The following is a 21,224-nucleotide window of genomic DNA, read 5'->3' on the forward strand; positions in this document are numbered from 1 at the left end:
AGCTGATCCCAATGAGTTAGTAATAGTAAAAGCTAACATTTATTAAGCACTTGCTCTGTCCTCATTGTATTGGTTTTCCATTGCTGTGTAACAAATTTCCACAAACTTAGTGACTTACAGCAACACTCATTTATTAGCTCACAGTTCTGTAGGTCAGAAGTTTGGGTGGACACGAGTGGGTTCTTTGCTTAGGATCTCACAAGGCTGAAATCAAGGTGTTGGACTCTTATCCGGAATCTTTGGGGGAAGAATCAGCTTCCAAGCTCATTTTTCTTGTTGGCAGAATTTGGTTGGTTGTGGTTGTAGGACCGAGGTCCTTTTTTCTTTGCTGGCTGTTGACTGGAGGGCTGTAGCTCTTAGCTCCTAGGGGCTTCTTTTTGGTCCTTACATGTGGGTTTCTACATCTCAGAGCCAGTGATGGCACATTGAAACCTTATGCTGTGAATCTCTGACCAGAGATTCTTTTGACCGGCTGGGGAGAACTCTGCTTTTAAATGGCTCTTGTGTTTAGGCAAGGCCTAGCCAAATAATCTCCCTGTATTAAAGTCAGCTGTGCTATGTAAAAACCTGATCATGAGAGTAAAATCCATTATAATCACAGTCTTAGGAATTATTCAGGGCAAATACATCAAGTGGTCAAGAAATCTTGAAGCCAGTCAACTATACCCATTTTATTGATAAACATCTCTAAAGAAGTTTCAGTAACTTTCCCTAGGTCCCACAACAAGCAAGCTAAGGCATGGTTTGAGCTCAGGTTGCTCTGGCTTCAGAGACTGCTTAATTGTTACATCGCCTGCCTCTCAGTATAACTGAGGAAATGTGGATGGCTCAGCATATTTCGTCACTGTTTCTGGGAAAGAGTATAGAACATGTGACCTGGTGATTGTGGGTCCGTGGCTCATAACAATGAATTACTCAAGAAAAGGGTGGGGGACTTAGCCAGGGCTTGTTCTGCTATCATCAGCCATCTGTGAAAAACAGACTATTGGTTCTATGACTTCAGCAACCAACTTCACTCTACTGGTTATAAAAGAGGAGATGTGTGCAAGGGATGTATCCCAAGTGCTTCCTTTTTTATCTTTAGATTTCACTTATACACTCTGTGCTAGTGACTCCTGCCTCAGTGCCTGTCTGTGAGAGTCTTTCCCTTCATTGATATCCTCCCTGAGTGACAGCATTTCCTTTGCCTCCAGTTCATAGCAAAATGAAGACAGAAGGTGGGATGTTTCATGCTGTTGTTGATGTTATGACTGAGCCTCAATTAACGATATAGGTATGGTATGAAAATGTAGGGAGAACACAAGCAAAGAAGCATTTTTACAAAAAACGGGACAAAATATATAGGATAAATGTTATTTGGGGCTTTGAATGGAAGAGAAAGGGAACCTAGTAGAGAATCAAAGAATCTGGGAGATCACAGTCATGATTTGTGGGGCACTGGCAGAAAACTTTGTTGAAAAGTCCTGACTTCTTAACCAGTCATGTCGATGACACCAAGAATCTTGAGTGAGGTAAATGTAAGTGAAACAAGCAAAGATATTCAAGACTGTGAAGGCACAGAGACTTGAGTTCTTTCTCCCAGTCATAAAAGGTTAAATTTCTAAGGCTGGGGTAGATACTACTTCATGTTTGATCCATGTTTAAACCTCTTCAAAGAGTCATGGAATAAAATCCTTCATTGGTCTCAGGTGATATCTGGAAAGGCAGCAACTCCTGGATAGTTGTCATTGCATGAAAAAGGTGCCAGATGAGACTGGTAGCATTACCTGTGATAAGAGAAATCTTCAGTGAGCAGCACCTGCAAGGGCTAAGGAAACTTGTAGCCAGAGAGCACCTGAATGCTGACATGGATCCTGATCAATATCAGGATGAAGATATCAATTGGTCTGCTTTCCAGAAAGAAATATCATTAAGTTCTGTACTGCTGCATTATCAGGCTGGTTCTACAGCAATGTCTATACTTTCTGGGAATATTTGAGGGTTCAGCCCTGTGGCTGCTCTACAGAGAGTTGTCTAGTCCGTCAAAACTGGTCATGTTTTAGCATTTTCATTTTTTATTTCTTAGCTAATAGATTGTATTCTCAATACACACTGCATACATTTCTTTTATTCCTTCCTCAGAATCCTGTTCCTTCAAAGAAGGTTCAGAGTTGTTCACCTGCTCAAAGGATGTGTTATGAGATATGTGGTTTGGTAGAAGGCCAGGGAGTTCAACTGAATTGGAGGAAGATATGCTCTATTCTTGGCCATGGCATGATGAGCTCTTATTACTGAATAAGGACTGCTTCAAAGCCAATCATTGGGAAAAACTAGGTAAGAGGAGGAAGTCTTTGAGTTTTTGTTTTGTTTAAGAACCAGAACAGTAGGATATTGTTGGCTAGCATATGGCATCCAGGGTTTAGCAAAATGAAGGTGAGTATTCACCGGCTAGCACTCAAACTCAAACAGTGTGCTGTTGGGTAAGTGTGGCTGGGTAAAGCGTGTGGATAATGGTATCAGATTGGGGAAAATGGAGTGATAATGACTAAGAAGAGCTAACATTTGCGAAGGGCTGTATAGATTACAAGGCTTTTCTACATGGATCTCATTTGATTCTCATAAAACCCATGAGATCATTTTAGTATGTTACCTTTTTTTGTAGTAAAATATGTATAACTTAAAATTTACCATTTTAGCCATTTTTAAGTGTACAGTTCAGGGTCATTAAGTACACTCATATTGTTGTGTGCCAGTCTCCACCATCCATTTCCAGAAATTTTTTATTTTCCCAAAATGAAACTCCATACCCATTAAATGCTAACTGCCCATCCCCTCCTCCCAGCCCCTAACAACCACTGTTCTACTTTCTGTCTCTATGAATTTGACTACTCTAGGTACATAATATAAGTAGAATCATACAATATTTGTCCTTCTGTGGTTAGCTTATTTCATTTAGCATAATGTCTTTAAGGTTCATCTAAGTTGTAGTATATGTCAGAATTTCTTTTTAAGACTGAATATTTTATTGTATATATATTATATATTAATACACCACATTTTGTTTATTCATCTGTTAATGGACACTTGAGTTGCTTTCACCTTTTGGCTATTGTGAATCATACTGCTATGAACATGGGTATACAAGTATCTCTTTGAGTCCCTGCTTTCAGTTCTTTTGTGCCCAGAAGTGGAATTGCTAGTCCCATGGTGTGATGATTAGTTTTAGGTGTCAACTCATCTGGACTAAGGAATAACTAGAGAACAGGTGAAGCATTATTTTTTTGGTGTTTCTGTGACTGTGTTTCCAGAGAATATTGGCATGTGAGTGTGAGTGGACTAAGTGGGGAAGATTTGCCCTCAATGTGGGCAGGCACCATCTAATCAGCTGGGAGCCAGGATAGAACAGAAATAGCAGAAAGATCTTTCTCACTCCTGAAGGTGGGATACACTCTTCTCTTGCCCTTAGACATCAGCACTCCAGGCTCTTTATCCTTTGGACTCCAGCAGCCCCCTGGGTTCTCATGCCTTCAGACTTGAATGGGGCCATGCTACTGGCATTCCAAGGTCTCCAATTTGCAGAAAGCCTGTTGTGGGACTTATCAGCCTCCATAATCACATGAGCCAATTCCCTTAATAAATCTCCTCTTGTATCTTTCTCTCTCTAGATAGCCTATTAGTTCTGTCTCTGTGGAGAATCCTGAATAATATACATGGTAATTCTATGTTTGGTTTGTTGAGGAACTGTCATACTCTTTTTGACAGTGGTTGCACCATTTTACATTCCTACAGCAATGCACAAGAGTTCCCATTTCTCCATCTCCTTGCCAACATTTGTTATTTTCTGTTTTTTATAATAGCCATCCTAAGGGGTGTGAAATGATATTTCATTGTGGTTTTGATTTGTGTTTCTCTAATGGTTAGTGATGTTGAACATCTTTTCATATGTTTACTGGTCATTTGTATAACTTCTTTGAAGTTCAAGTTCTTTGCCCATTTTTAAATCAGGTTGGTTTTTTTTGTTGTTGTTGAGTCATAGCAGTTCTTTATATATTCTGGATATTAGTTGCTTATCACATATATGATTTGCAAATATTTTCTCCCATTCTGTGGGTTGCCTTTTCACTCCGCTGATAGTGTCCTTTGATATACAAAAGTTTTTAATTTTGATGGAGTCCAACTCATATATGTTTAAATTGTTGCCTGTACTTTTGGTATCAGATACAAGAAATCTTTGCTAAATCTTGTTATGAAACTTTTCCCCCTATGTTTTCTTCTAAGAGTTTTATAGTTTTGGCTCTTATATTTAGGTCTTTGATCTAATTTGAATTTGAGTTAATTTTTGCATGGTGCAAGGTAAGGGTCCAACTTCATATTTTTCTATGTGGACATGCAGTTTTCCCAGCACCATTTGTTGAAAAGACTTTCTTTTCCCCATTGGATGATCTTGGCACCCTTTCTGAGAATTATTTGACCATATATGTGAGGGTTTACTTCCAGAATCTTTATTATTCCATTAGTCTATATGTCTGTCTTTATGCCACATGGTTTTGATTACTGTAGCTTGTAGTTTTGAAATCAGGAAGTGAGAGACCACCAAGTTTTTAAATTTTTTTTTTCAAAATTGTTTTGGTTCTTTGTGATTCCTTGAATTTCCATATGAATTTTAGGTTAATTTTTCTATTTCTGCAAAAACATAATTGAGATTTTATTTAATCATAGGGATTGCATTGAATTTGTAGATCACTTTGGGTAGTATTCACATCTTAACAATTTTAAGTCTTCCAACTCATTAATATGGGATGTCTTTCCATCTATTTGTGTTTTCTTTAGCTTCTTTCAGCAACATTTTGTAGTTTTCTGTGTACAAGTCTTTCACCTCTTTGGTTTTTTTCTAAGAATATCATTCTTTTCGATGCTACTGTAAATGGAATTGTTTTCTTAATTTCCTCTTCAGATTGTTTAATGTCAATATAGATACATAACTCATTTTTGTGTGTTGATTTTGTATTCTGCAACTTTGCTGAATTTATTTACTAGTTCTAACAGTTTTTTGGGGGAAATATTTACAGTGTTCTACCTGTAAGATCATATCCTCTGCAAACAGAGAAAATATTACTTCTTCCTTTCCAATTTGGATGCCTTTTGTTTCTGTCTTTTGCCTAATTGTTCTGGCTAAAAGTTCCCATGCAGTGTTGAGTATTATTTATCTGAGAATATCTTAATTTGTCCCTCATTTCTGAAGGTCAGTTTTGCAAGATGTAGAATTATATGTTGACATTAAAAAAAAAAAAAATTCCTTTAGGATCATTGCAGACAGGAGGCAGGACTTGATTGCAGCTCCGGACAGAGCAGCATGCGGAGGCTTGCATTGTGAATTTTAGCTCCAGATTGACTGTAGGAACAAACCAGCAATCCCAAGAGGACCCATAGACCCTCTGAAAGAAGCAGAGTACTCCTGCAGGACAGGGAAGACACCCCAAATACTATGAGTTTCCCAACTGCGGAAATGGGAAAGGTAGACCCTCCTCTCCTGAAGACACACCCTCACTGGAGAGGCTGAAGGTCTGTTTGCAGAAGTTTCCAGCTTTACCTGGAGCTGAGTCAAGTTAGAGAGCCGAGTGAAATACAGAGGTAGAGGAAGCAACAGAAAGGACCCGGGAGCTTGCTGGGACCCAAGCACCCCATTCCTGCCTGGCACCACAGGGATCCATCCGGAGGGTGGCTAGAGGAGCACTGGGCGAAACTCCACAGGGAGAAGGAATTCTGTAGCTGAACTTTGTAACAATTTGAATGTGGCCAGAAGCCTCCTGGCCGGAACTCAGCAGAGGGAGTGAATTGGGCATGCACATTTCACAGGCAGGGAGAAGAATTAAAGCCCTTTTCTCTCTCAGCTGGGAGGCGGATAACCTTGAGCAAGTTTTCAGTCCCGTCTCACTCTATGCCTGGAAACAGACTCGGGGCTGTTGGTCAGGACACGGTGGGAATGAGACCTGCCCTTCAGTTTGTGTGGGAGGTGGGTGAGGCCTGTGACTGCCGGCTTTCCCCCACTTCCCTGACAACCTGCATGACTCAGCAGAGACAGCCATAATCCTCCTAGGTACACAACTCCAGTGACCTGGGAATCTCACCCCCATCCTCCACAGCAGCCTCAGCAAGACCCACCCAAGGAGAGTCTGAGTTCAGACATGCCCAGTCCCTCCCCCATCTGATGGTCCTTCCCTATCCACCCTGGTAGTGGAAGACAAAGGGCATATAATCTTGGGAGTTCTAGGGCCCCATACACCACCAGTCCCTCTCCACGCTACTAAAGCTGATGCTTTCTAGAAAGCAACACCTCCTGGCAGGAGACCAACCAGCACAAAAATAGAGCATTAAATTACCAAAGCTAAAGACCTTCAAGGAGTCCATTGCACCCTCCGCCACCTCCACTGGAACAGGTGCTGGTATCTACAGCTGAGATACCCATAGTTCACATCACAGGACTCTGTGCAGAAACCCCCTGTACCAGCCTGGAGCCAGGTAGACTAGTTGGATGGCTAGACCCAGAGGAAAGACAATAATCACTGCAGTTCAGCTCACAGGAAGCCACATCCATAGGAAAAGGGGGAGAGTACTACATCAAAGGAACACCCCGTAGGACAAAAGAATCTGAACAATAGCCTTCAGCCCTAGACCTTCCCTCTGACAGAGCCTACCCAAATGAGAAGGAACCAGAAAACCAACCCTGGTAATATGACAAAACAAGGCTCTTCTATACTCCCCAAAAAGCACACTACTTCACCAGCATTGCATCCAAACCAAGACAAAATACCTGGTTTACCTGAAAAAGAATTCAGGAGGTTAGTTACTAAGCTAAACAGGGAGGGACCAGAGAAAGGCAAAGCCCAATACAAGGAAGTTCAAAAAATGATACAAGAAGTGAAGGGAGAAATATTCATGGAAATAGATAGTTTAAATCACAATAAAAAACTCAGGAAACTTTGGACACACTTTTAGAAATGTGAAATTCTCTGGAAAGTTTCAGCAATAGAATTGAACAAGTAGAAGAAAGAAATTCAGAGCTTGAAGATAAGGTCTATGAATTAACCGAATCCAGCAAAGACAAAGAAAAAAGAATAAGGAAATATGAACAAAACCTCCAAGAAATCTGGAATTATGTTAAACAACCAAACTTAAGAATAATCAGTGTACCTGAGGAAGAAGAGAATTCTAAAAGCCTGGAAAACATATCTGGGGGAATAATCGAGGAAAACTTTCCTGGCCTTGCGAGAGACCTAGATGTCCAAATGCAAGAAGCACAAAGAACACCTGGGAAATTCATTGCAAAAAGATGTTCGCCTAGGCACTTTGTCATCAGGTTATCCAAACTTAAGACCAAGGAAAGAATCTTAAGAGCTGTGAGACAGAAGCACCAGGTAACCTATAAAGGAAAGCCTATCAGATTAGCAGCAGTTTTCTCAGCAGAAACCCTACAAGCAAGAAGGGATTGGGGACCTATCTTCAGCCTCCTCAAACAAAACAATTATGAGCCAAGAATTTTGTATACAGAGAAACTAAGTGTCATATATGAAGGAAAGATACAGTCATTTTCAGACAAACAAATGCTGAGAGAATTCACCATTATGAAACCATCACTAAAAGAACTGCTAAAAGGATCTCTAAATCTTGAAACAAATCCTGGAAACACATAAAAACAGAACTTCTTTAAAGCATAAATCATAGAGGACCTATAAAACAAAAATGTAAGTTAAAAAGCAAAAACAACAAAAACCAAAGTACACAGGCAACAAAGAGCATGATGAAAGCAACAATACCTCACATTTCAATACTAACATTTGAATATAAATGGTCTAAATGCTCCACTTAAAAGATACAGAACTGCAGAATGAGTAAGAACTCACCAACCAGCTATATGCTGCCTTCAGGAGACTCACCTAACACATAAGGACTCACATAAACTTAAAGGGGCAGAAAAAGGCATTTCATGCAAATGGACACCAAAAATGAGCAGGAGTAGCTATTCTTAGACAAAACAAACTTTAAAGCAACAACAGTTAGAGACAAAGAGGGACAGTATGTAATGGTAAAAGGCCTTTCCAACAGGAAAATATCATAATCCTAAACATATAGGCACCTAACACTGGAACTCCCAAATTAATAAAACAGTTACTAATAGACCTGAGAAATGAGATAGATAGCAACACAGCAATCGTGGGGGACTTCAATACTCCACTGACAGCCCTAGACAGGTCATCGAGACAGAACGTCAACAAAGAAAGAATGGATTTAAACTATATGTTAAAACAATTGGACTTAACAGATATATATAGAACATTTCATCCAACAACTGCATAATAAAACATTCTATTCGACAGCACATGGAACTTTCTCCAGGATAGACTATATGATAGGCCATAAAATGAGCTTCAATAAATTTAAGAAAATTGAAATTATATAAGCACTCTCTCAGACCACAATGGAATAAAACTGGAAATCAACTTCAAAGAGAACCTTCAAAACCATGCAAATACATGGAAATTAAATAACCTGGTCCTGAATGAGCATTGGGTCAAAAATGAAATCAAGATGGAAATTTAAAAAAATTCTTCAAACTGAATGACAATAATGTCACAACTATCAAAACCTCTGGGATTCAGCAAAGGCAGTGCTAAGAGGAAAGTTCAGAGCCCTAAACGCCTACATCAGGAAGTCTGAGAAAGCACAAACAGACAATCTAAGGTCACACCTCAAGGAACTAGAGAAACAAGAACAAACCAAACCCAAACCCAGCAGAAGAAAGGAAATAACCAAAATCAGAGCAGAACTAAGTGAAATTGAAACAAACAAAAATACAAAAGATAAATGAAATGAAAAAGCTGGTTCTTTGAAAGATAAATAAAATTGATAGACCATTAGCAAGATTAACCAAGTAAAGAAGAGAGAAAATCCAAATAAGCTCAGTAAGAAATGAAACGGGAAGTATTACAACTGACACCACAGAAATACAAAAGGTCATTCAAGGCTACTATGAATACCTTTATGCACATAAACTAGAAAACCTAGAAGAGATGGATAAATTCCTGGAAAATACAACCTTTCTAGTTTAAATCAGGAAGGATTAGATACCCTGAACAGACCCACAACAAGCAGTGAGATTGAAATGGTAATTGAGAAAATTACCAACAAAAAAAGTCCAGGACCAGACTGATTCACAGCAGACTTCTAGCAGACATTCAAAGAATTGGTATCAATCCTTTTGACACTATTTTACAAGACAGAGAAAGAAGGGGAACCCTCCCTAATTCATTCTATGAAGCCAGCATCATCCTAATACCAAAACCAGCAAAGGGCATAACCAAAAAAGACAATTACAGACCAATATTTTTGATGAACACGGATGCTAAAATCCTCAACAAAATACTAGCTAACCAGTTCTAATAACATATCAAAAAGATAATCCACCATGATCAAGTAAGTTTTGTACCAGGGATGCAGGGATGGTTTTACACACACAAGTCAATAAATGTGATACACCACATAAACAGAATTAAAAATAAAAATCACATGATAATCACAATACATGCAGAAAAAGCATTTGACAAAACCCAGCATTCCTATATGATTAAAATGCTCAGTAAAATCGGCATACAAGGGACATACCTTAATGTAATAAAATCCATCTATGACAGACCCACAGCCAACATAATACTGAATGGGGAAAAGTTGAAACCATTCCCTCTGAGAACTAGAACGAGACAAGGATGCCCATTGTCACCACTCCTCTTCAACATAGTACTGGAAGTTCTAGCCAAAGCAATAAGACAAGAGAAAGAAATAAAGGGCATCCAAATTGGTAAAGAGGAAGTCAAACTGTCACTGTTTGCTGATGATATGATCATGTTAGATATGAGTTCTAAATTTCTTTTCAAAGAATTAATATGTATGTTCAATTCTTTGCCTTCTACTTTTAAACTTAACTTCCTTGTAAAGCAACCTTTTTGGATTACCTACTCCACCCTGACTCATTCTGATCACCTGCTCCACCCTACATTCCAATCACCTGCTCCACCCTAACTCATTCCAATTACCTGCTACCTGCTCTGCCCTGACTCCCTCCAAAGCACTCACCCCGTCATTCTTTTTAGCCAATTGGAATTAGTTTAGCGTGTGTGGTCTAACCCTAGCCAATAGGGGAAAAACACAGCAGCAGGGGCCACATGCATCAGGGATAAGAACCCCTTCCCCTCCCTTGTCCAAGTGTGCACTCACCATTGTTCCATCTGTAGGGGCGCACCCTTCTATATAGAAGTAACTAGACTTGCTGAGAATTAAAAAGAAAATTTTATATTCGAGTGCTGTTTCTTTTGCGGCACCAAAACTTTATATATAACAATCATTTACCTTGAAAACCCTAAAGACTCCTCCAGAAAGCTCCTAGAACTGATAAAAGAATTCAGCAAAATTTCTGCATACAAAGTTAATGTACACAAATAAGTAGCTCTTCTATACACCAACAGCGACCAAGCAGAGAATCAAATCAAGAACTCAACCCCTTTTACAATAGTCACACACACCAAAAAAAAACCCACTTAGGAATATACCTAACCAATGAGTCGAAAGACCTCTACAAGGAAAACTACAAACACTGCTGTAAGAAATCATATATGACACAAATAAATGGAAACACCTCCCATGCTCATGGATGGGTAGAATTAATATTGTGAAAATGACCATACTGCCGAAAGCCATCTACAAATTCAATGCACTGTCCATCAGAATACCACCATCATTCTTCACAGAATTAGAAAAAACAATTCCCAAAATCATATGGAACCAAAAAAGAGCCCACATTGCCAAAGCAAGACTAAGCAAAAAGGACAAATGTGGAGGCATCACACTAGCTGATTTCAAACTATACTATAAGGCCATAGTCACCAAAACAGTGTGGTACTGGTATAAAAATAGGCATGTAGACCAATGGAGCAGAATAGAGAACCCAGAAATAAACCCAAATACTTAGAGCCAACTGATCTTCAACAAAGCAAACAAAAACATAAAGTGGGAAAAGGACACCTTTTTCAACAAATGGTGCTCGGGTAATTGGCTAGCCACATGTAGGAGAATGACACTGGATCTTCATCTCTCACCTTATACAAAAATCAACTCAAGGTGGATTAAGGACTTAAACCTAAGACCTGAAACTATGAAAAGTCTAGAAGATAGCATTGGAAAAACCCTTCTAGACATTGGCTTCGGCAAGGATTTCATGACCAAGAACCCAAAAGCAAATGCAATAAAAAGATAAATAGCTGGGACCTAATTAAACTAAAGAGCTTTTGCACAGAAAAGGCCCAGTCAGCAGAGTAAACAGACAACCCACGGAGTGGGAGAAAAGCTTCACAATCTATACATGTGACAAAGGGCTAATATCCAGAATCTACAACAAACTGAAACAAATCAATAAGAAAAAAACACACACAATCCCATAAAAAAGTGGACTAAGGAGATGAATAGAAAATTCTCAAAAGAAGATATATAAATGGCCAACAAACATATGAAAAAATGCTCAACATCACTAATGATCAGGGAAATGCAAATCAAAACCACAATGCAATACCTCCTTACTCCTGCAAGAATGGCCATAATGAAAAAACAGTAGATGTTGGTGTGGATGTGGTAAACAGAGAAAACTTCTGCACTGCTGGTGGAAAGTAAACTACTACAGGCACTATGGAAAATAGTGTAGAGATTCCTTAAAGAACTAAAAGTAGAACTACCCTTTGATCCAGCAATCCCACTACTGGGTATCTACCCAGAGGAAAAGAAGTCATTATTCAAAAAAGATAACTTGCATATGTATGTTTATAGCAGCACAATTCACAATTGCAAAATCATGGAACCAACCGAAATGCCCAGCAATCAACAAGTGGATAAAGAAACTGTGGTATATATATATACACAATGGAATACTATGCAGCCATAAAAAGGGATGAATTAGCAGCATTTGCAGTGACCTGGATGAGATTGTAGAGTATTATTCTAAGTGAAATAACTCAGGAATGGAAAACCAAACATCATGTGTTCTCACTGATACGTGGGAGCGAAGCTATGAGGATGCAAAAGCATAAGAATGATACAATGGACTTTGGGGACTTGGGGGGAAGAGTGGAGGTGGGTGAGGGATGAAAGACTATAAATATAGTGCAGTGTATACTGCTTCGGTGACAGGTCACCAAAATCTCACAAATCACCATTAAAGAACTTACTCATGTAACCAAATACCACTTGAACTCCAATAACTTATGGAAAAATAAAATAACAATTAAAAATTTTCCTTTAAATATGGTATCTAATTCCTTCTGGCCTTCAAGGTTTTTGCTGAGAAATCCATTGATAATCTTAGTGAAGATCCGTTGGACATGATGAGTTACTTTTCTCTTGCTGCTTTCAAGATTCTTGAGGGGGCCTTAGACTTTGTATTGTATTCCTTTACCTCTGATCTCTTGCCCCCGGTTTCTGTGAGTCTGTAGTCCCCCTGCAGTGTTCCATGTCTTTGGCTTTTGTTAGAATATAATGTGTCTTGGTATGTACTGCTTTGGGTTTATCCTACCTGGAGGTCATCAAGATTTTTGGATTTGTGAATCAATGCCTTCCCTCAAATTTGGGAAGTTTTCAGCCATTATTTTTCAGATAGTTCCTCTGCTCCTTTCTTTATCCCTTCACCATCTGAGACTTCTGTAATGCATATATTGGTCAGCCTGATGGTATCCCATAGGTCTCTTAGTCTCTGTCCACTTTTCTTTATTATTATTATTATTATTTGGTCTTCAGATTAAATAATTTCAAAGGACTTATCTTCAAGTTCACTGATTCTTTCTTCTTCCTGTTTGAATCTACTGTTGAATCCCTCTAGGCGTTTTTCAATTCAGATACTGTATTTTCAGCTCCAGAATTTCTGTTTGGTTCCTTTTTATAGTTTCTCTTTGTTAATATTCTCTTTTGTTTATGTATTGTTTTTCCGATTTCCTTTAGTTCTTTGAGTTTTCATTTAGCTCTTTGAGCATATTTAAGACATTTTGTCTTTGTCTAGTACTTCTGATGCTTGTGTTTCTTCAGGGACAGTTTCTGACAGTTTATTTTCTTCCTTTGAATGGGCCATATTTTCCTGTTTCTTTGCATGGTTTGTTATTTTTTTGTTCTTTTTAAAAATTGGTCATTCAAAAAAACAGCCACCTCTGCTAGTCATTACAAGTAGGTTCTGTGCCAGGGAAGACCTTCACTCATTAGCAGGGCATGCTATCAGCTTGGGATCAGCCCCATGTGAGGTCTTAAGGTCTTCTTAGGCCTCTTCTGGCTATGCATTTTGCCTTGGCCTGGGTATCTGTTGTTGTTGTTGTTTTCCAGTTCCCTTGAATGCATGACTGCTTACAAATGTCTCAGTTTCCTAAAGAGTCTCACCCCTGCTTCTCTGAGGGTGGACTTAGATGTTCTATTGTGTTCCTCTACCTCTGACCTCTTGCTCCAGGTATCTGTGAGTTTGTAGGCCGCCTGCAGTGTTCATGAGCAGTGCTCACCATTTCCTGTGGCTTTTTCTGAACCTGAGTATCCAGCCATGCTGCTTTTCCCTGTCTGACCTCCAAATTAGGTAAAACAGAGACCAGTACCTCAGGCAGCCCCTTGACAGGTTAGAATGTTGCAAATAAAGTCCACTGTCCTCTCTCTGGGGTTCTAAGGAGGGAATTGGCAGCAGGGCTGCTGCTTCCCCAGGTGTGCCAGGAGGGAAGGATAGGGTACGGGCAAGTAAAAATGTTACAAAATTTCTTAGCATTTTGACTATGTCTTTTTCTTGATTAGGTGTTTGCTTGGTTGCTATAGAACTTTGAGTATTTTTCAGACTTCCTATAAAGTTATTGTGTAGCCAGTCTGTAATACTGTAATTTTTTTTTAACAGCTTATAACACAACTTTTATTAGAAAAGTTATACATAACATAGCATCAACTATTTCCAAGAACTTTTTTTTTTTTTTTTTTTTTTGAGAGGAGTCTTGCTCTGCTACCCAGGTGGAGTGCAGTGGCGCAATCTCGGTTCACTGCAAGCTCCGCCTCCCGGGTTCACGCCATTCTCCTGCCTCAGCCTCCCGAGTAGCTGGAACTACAGACACCGCCACCTCGCCCGCCCGGCTAATTTTTTGTATTTTTTAGTAGAGACGGGGTTTCACCGTGTTGGCCAGGATGGTCTTGATCTCCTGACCTCGTGATCCACCCGCCTCGGCCTCCCAAAGTGCTGGGATTACAGGCATGAGCCACCGTGCCCGGCAATCCAAGAACAATATTGAACCCGATAAGCAAAAAAACCAGACTAACAAAATGTGTAACAAGAAACCAATGACCTTTCTAAAATCAAACATTCAATTATCTACAATGTCTTTTTACAAATGGGGAAAACTCCATGGTTTACAGGCATAGAATATTGAAAATAAATCTGCAATAGCAATTTTTTACAATTAAACTCTCAAGAAACTGAATCATTAAAACAGTAATGAGTTCACAAATTTAAAACATTTTGCATAATTTTAAATTGTTAGGTATACACTGAAGTCTGAATTTCAAAAGTGATTGTTTCCCCATGAAAGTGTCAACACTTAAGCTAGAACTTTCAGTGTTAATTTTGCCCTAAAAATTTAAGAAATATTCTGATAATCATAATAGTCACATGATTTCTGATGCTGTCTGGTCTGTTAATATAGACCTTTATTTGGATGTGTTTTTCTTCAGTTAAGTTATAGGAAACTGGATATAGGATTTCGTTGCAAAGCTATTAAAGTTCCAAACACAGGAGTGTGCAGCACTGGAAAAGGAGATCAGTACTAAAACTTATAATAAATATCAGAGAAGCCATTAGTTTTTACAGCATTGTCTGCTTAAAGGTTAAGTTGACCTGGTGTATAATTTCCCATCAGTCTGTCCTTGTAGTAGGCAGGGCAATTTCTATTTTCATGATCTGAATACTCAGATATATCCAAACATCTTTTTAAAACTTTGATTTATAACTCCTAGAAAGTTATGTTTTTTGATAGTCACTGTACTCTAATCAGGCCTATATTTCTGCTCATTTTGGAGCCTCATTAAAATGACAGATTTTGAGATAGCCGAGTTCATCAGAAAGACTTAAATGGAATGATTGACAAAATAGAACACTTTAAACCAAGTCAGTCCTATCTTTTTGTAGCTGAAGGGTATCAGTCACAACACAATTTCACATATACCTTTGCTCATTAGGGAATTATACTTAAAATGAATCTCAAGAGGGTGACCTTTGTTATTTCAGGTGCCACCCCTAAGGTTAACAAGAAGATTGCCAGTGTTACAACTGATGGAAAGCCTTTTCTTTTCTTTTTTTCTCGTCAAAGACTCATACCATAGTTTTAAATTAAACTGTCAGGCATTTGCCCAGACAGGTTTTCCTTTTCAATGCAGTAATGAAGAACTAAGATTAAAATCATGACTTTCAACTGCCACTCAACATCATTACATGCACCAATATTGCACACATCTGTTCTGTACTGTTAAAATAATCTTCTGAGTCCTTGGGGTGCTGTTTTCTCCATCAGAACACAAACACAACCCATCTAATCAGTTTCCCTCAAAGATGAAACTGACAAATTTAATATACTGGAAAAAAATGAAGAAAGAAAAAGGCAAAGACTTTGTACAGACAAAAATCTAAGTTTTTTTAAAGGGTTCTGTGTCTCCTACACATGGGGGCAATTTGTAAGCACTAGTGAAATAAACACTAGCTATAATGCTTCTAGCTCCTTATAAAATGTGGAACTTTGGCCCAGGTGTTGCGATGATGTTACTGTACAGTTCTTGTGTCAGCTCAATAGCTTGCTGCTTTTTAAGAACTAAGAAGCTGTAGAACTTTGCGGCAGCTTGTTTTCTGTTTGTGTTTTGACATAACTCAAGCAAACTGATAGATTCAGCTCCAGTTTTAGCAAGAGCTCACTGAAGACCATGAAGCATCTGCTGAGTCCTTTTCTTCCATCTTCTTTCTTCCTGATCTTGATCACCCCCTGAAACATCTTCATCCTTTTCATCTTCATCATCATTTTTCCCCCCTTTTCTTTCTTTTTGGCAGAAGTTCTGACTCTTATATTAGCTGACAGATATTTGGAGGTTTTTCTGGGGGAAGCTCTACAGGCAGTATTTCCATTTGCTCAACCTGCTGAGGAGGCATCACAGGCTCTGGGTTAATTTGTCCAGCTTTTCGCTTAACTCCCTGAGGTGGTGGTGGAGGCATAGCTGACTCATCCAGGTTTGTTCTGCTGGCCTCATCACTGACTCCTGGAGGCGGCTTGGCTCTTCCAAAATGGGCTTATCAGTAACATCATGCTGCTGGTGTAGCTGTTGCTGGTCCTCTCTAGGAACCTCTGGATTTTCACGTTATTTGAGGAACTCATCCAAATTATCTGCCCTACTTTCCCCCTTTTTCTAAGGTCTTCTGGTACAAGTGGTGTAAGACAGCATGTAAAGAGCTTCAGTAGTCTGTTATTCCACAAAGGCTGAGCAGGTAAAGAAAACAGTTTTTCTACTCCTCCTGTCTCTTTCCACATCACCTATTTCTTGGTGGGTGGTGCTAGATCCCAAGTAGTAACAATATCAGAATAATCATTAAGTTGGGCTCTTAATTGTCTTGCTATCCAAGTTTTTGACACTGTCAACAATTGGCTTCCTCTTCCTCTTGGCTTTTGTTTCTTTAACAGTTATATCAATAGGTTCCAATGCAAATGCTTCTTCCTCATTTGGAACAAGTGTTGTTTGATCAGACATAGCTGGCTGGTTCAACAGGATTCACTGAATCAGGACTATCAGGCCCACCCATTGATGTATTATCATCCTCATCCATATATCATCATGTGCAGGCTGCTCTGGCAACATCACCTCTGCCTCAGAGAGGGCAGGGGGATCGTCAAAGATACTACCATCATTATTAGTAATAAGTTTGTCATCTAATATTCCACCATCATTTCCTTCTCTAAAATTATTATCTTTATATTGGTCTTCATATTCTAAATGGTTAATTTTCTCATTCAGATTGCTGGTGCTCTCTCTGTTCAGACTCTAATAGGAGGTTAGAAGCAGTAGTGCCTACTAACATGTCATCATCCTCAAAAGCACTGCCTTCTCTCATTATCTCATGATCATCCATTCCAAAATCACCAAAATAATTTTCTTGTAAAATACTGATATTCCCAACTTCTTCTCTCATGGTTATTTCTTCCACTCTACTCTGACCCAAGCTGAACTCCTGGGCCACATCAATGTCATCTAAGTCAGGCAGTGGCTGACCAAAGTCATGAAATTCTTCAGGTAAAGTAATGGTGTTATAAACTGCTTCCTGATTTTCCTCAGGCAGGTCAACACCTGGTCAAAAAACCATCTTTATCTTAATGAATGCTTCATTACAGTCTGCAAGAAGGTATTTGACTTTCCTGTGATATATTCAAACTACTCCCAGTAAGAGATGTCCGTAATGCTATCTTCACCTTTGGTGAGATGATACTCTCCATGCTACTCTCTAAATTACACTGTAACACAGGGGCTTTGGTTAGCTTCTTATCCCAATGGGCCACTAGCCAAATTTTGGCCAGAGGCCCTCTTACTGAGGACAAAATGTGCATAGAACATTGTTCTGGTTGGCTATGAAAATAGAAGGAAACCTTGCTCTCCACTGGGAGTTGGGCGGGCTGGGTCCAGTCTGTATTTTTTTTTAATGTTTTGTCAATTGAGAAAAAGTAAGTTCCAATCATTTTAGGAGATTTATTTGCCAAAGTTAAGAACATGCCCAGGAGATAGGTCTATACCTTTCTCCAAAGATAATTTTGAGGGCTCCAAATTTAAAGGGGAAAGGGTGGGATATTGAGAAGCAAACAATTTTCATGTAAGAGGGGGTAGCGAAAAATAGTCATTCATGCCTTTGCCTGGTTCAGTGAATCTGCATTTTTAAAATATAAGATAATATAGAATGGCTGCTTCGCAGATGCTGCCGCTGCCAGGAGCCCCATACTATCAGCCATGGTCAACATCTTCTTCAACATCACCATAGATGGTGAGCCCTTGGGCCACATCTCCTTCAAGCTGTTTGCAGACAAGTTTCCAAAGACAGCAGAAAGCTTTCATGCTCTGCGCACTGGAGAGAAAGGATTTGGTTATAAGGGTTCCTGCATTCACAGAATTATTCCAGGGTTTATGTGTCAGGGTGGTGACTTCACATGCCATAATGGTACTGGTGGCAAGCCCATCTACAGGGAGAAATGTGATGACAAGAACTTCATCCTAAAGCATACAGGTCCTGGCATCTTGTCCATGGCAAATGCTGGACACAAACAGTTCCCAGTTTTTCATCTGCACTGCCAAGACTGAGTGGTTGGATGACAAACATGTGGTCTTTGGCAAGGTAAAAGAAGGCATGAATATTGTGGAGGCTATGGAATGCTTTGGGTCTGGGAATGGCAAGACCAGCAAGAAGATCACCATTGCTGACTGTGGACAACTTATTAAAGTTAGACTTGTGTTTTATCTTAACCACCAGACCATTCTTTCTGTAGCTCAGGAGAGCACCCCTCCTCCCCATTTGCTGGCAATAGCCTATAATCTTTGTGCTCTCATTGCAGTTCCCTTTGGGTTCCATGTTTTCCTTGTTCCCTTCCATGCCTAGCTAGATTGCAGAGTTAAGTTTATGATATAAAATAAAACTAAATAACAAACAACAAAAAAAGATGACATAAACAAAAGGGGCAGAGGAAAAATCTGGGGAATCTGCATTTTACATAAGATAACAGACAAAATGGGGGCAGGGGAACATTCAGATATGCATTTATGTCTGGTGGACCAGGGCGGCTGTACCTGTAAAGATAAGCTATCAATTTGCATTGCCATGGTGAAATTTTAACAACTCACTAGGAATTTCCTTGTGGGCAAAATATGGAGGAGGCATGTAGCTTTTCATCTTGTAACCATTTTATTGAGGAACCAAAACGGGGGAGGCAGGTTTGCATGACCCAGTTCCCATTTTGACTTTTGCCTTTGACTAAATGAGTTTGGGGGGATCCCAGAATTTAATTTCCTTTCACATTTCCCTTCTTTTTTATTTAAAATCTTTTGGAGGAAGCATTTTAAAAGAAATATGGGTTCTTGGCTTCAGGTTGCTTTTTCCTCCCTTTTTTGAGCTGGTTTCCTGTTGCTGGGATAGTTTATTTCTACAAGTTTAGGTCCCACATTGCCAGGAAGGCTCATTCCTAGGAAGTTGTGTCCCATAAAGATTAAAAAAAAAAAAAAAAAAAAAAGAGAGGAAAGAAGGAAAAAGGAAAGGAAAAAAGAAAGAGAAAAAAATATATATATTTAGGGACCTAGGCCAGATTTATAGCAACAAAAGGAAAGCAAACCTGGAAGCTGGGTCAGGCTATATTACTGCTTCCTCAATTAAAGCAATTCTCTGGGCAATTATTACCCCAGCCCTTTCAGTTGTGCATTAACTTGTTTGCAAGCACATACCGTAACAACATTGTAAGCAGAAACAGGACAGAACACAAATTATTACTATCCCTATTATAAGCAATAGCTTCTGCCACCAAGTTCCCCAGGATCCAAACCAACTACTCAACCAATTGATTAGTGAGGGTTTTGGATCTGACAGGTTGGTTATCTGGGTTTTCATATCAGTCATAAATCAAGTTATGTTCTTTGATTCATCTGGAATATACACACAACATTCAGTTTTTATGATGGCACAGGTCTCCCTTGTGCTGCAATGAGTATATCTAAAGCCATATGGTAGTATAGCACAACTTTCCTCATAAGCATGACCTCATTGTTTAGCAAGGCAATACTCATGTGGCTATCATTCAGGGCCTTTTGGGTGTAATTGGTTAAGGCCTCTATATGCCATATAACATCTTCAATACCTGTCTGTGGTACAAAGATTGAAGCTAAGTGATCATACCATTGGAATACCTAACATGTCCAATGAAATTGTAAATGAAAAAGGTTTGCTGGTTTTGGCAGGGTCTGAATTACATGTCCTTGTGCCCAAGCATAACCTAGGGAACGTCATCCTAACTACCCTGGAGGTAACCACGGCCATAAGTTAGTGCCACATAGCCAATATGTCCCATTTGGAGCTAGCCAATAAATACCTGGTTGCTGCACCCAATTGGTGGCATTCTAGTCAGCGTCTTGTAATATGATAATGTGGTCACAGCATTCTCCGGGTGTCCACCCCATATCTCTCGTACTGTTTGGCCATAGGTCCTTGGTATGGTTTCTTCGCTGCCAGCACAAAGAAGCATTTTGGCTGAGTTGGCCAGACATGGGGTGAGCCAGATAAACCCAGCCCAAATTTGCATTATTCCATTTTGAAAATGGGCTGTTGTTTGGGGTGTGGTTACCACCTTCTGTTTTAGCTAGGGGGTGGGGGGTGGGATGTTAAAGTGAGATCTAATGACCTGGTCCTTTCCATTCAAAAACTTTTCCCATGTCCCTTGTTCTTAAGAGTGTTTTTAATGGGCCAGTTATATATATTGTCTTTTGTTATCCCAGCACTAAGTATGCCAGACCACTTCTGTGATGTGATAATTTTTTGGTATTCTATCCAGTCCTGACCTTGGAAGGGGGATATCCACCATGGCAGGCTGAAGCCACTGGAAAGAGGCTTGAGTCTGCATACCCAGCAGGTATTCTTTTGTAATCAGTCTGCATAATGCTGAACCCACTGTAGAAACAGGTTTGTTTCATGGGCATCCATGGGTGGCAGTGGCAAGAAGGTGTAGGGATACAGGATTAATAATAGCAAGGTTGTGAAATTGATTTTAGTTACTAAATGGTGTTAAATCAGACAAGGCAAGTGCCCTGTCATTTATAAGACAGGAGTTGCCAGTATTTCTAGGACAATAATTGTAATGGTTACTGTGCAATAAACAGAGGCGTTCCCTTTGCATACAGGCCTGGTCCTTTGTCTTGGGTTTAAGCAGTCCACAACAACTGTTGTCTGCTTCTAATCCTGGGTTGCAGGTTCATGTTTAGTGAACCGGAGGTGAAGGTCTTTGGTGGGAGTTACAGTCCACTCAGGAGGTTGTGCCTTTTTAAGATGAGAGATGTGAATCCATGAATCTATACTCTTTAATTTTGTGGTACATGGATTAGTCAGTAGTACCTGGTACAGGCCCTTTCATCAGGGTTGAAGGGAA

The 21,224-nt window shown here is 39.5% G+C and overlaps 1 pseudogene; it reads right to left on the minus strand.

Annotated features, from left to right (window-relative positions):
• Positions 1-15,439: 15,439 nt before the first annotated feature.
• LOC100998626 lies at positions 15,440-17,667 on the minus strand (annotated as a pseudogene).
• Between the last annotated feature and the right edge of the window lie 3,557 nt (positions 17,668-21,224).

Source organism: Papio anubis, chromosome X, assembly GCF_008728515.1.
Source record: "Papio anubis isolate 15944 chromosome X, Panubis1.0, whole genome shotgun sequence".
Lineage (NCBI taxonomy): Eukaryota > Metazoa > Chordata > Mammalia > Primates > Cercopithecidae > Papio > Papio anubis.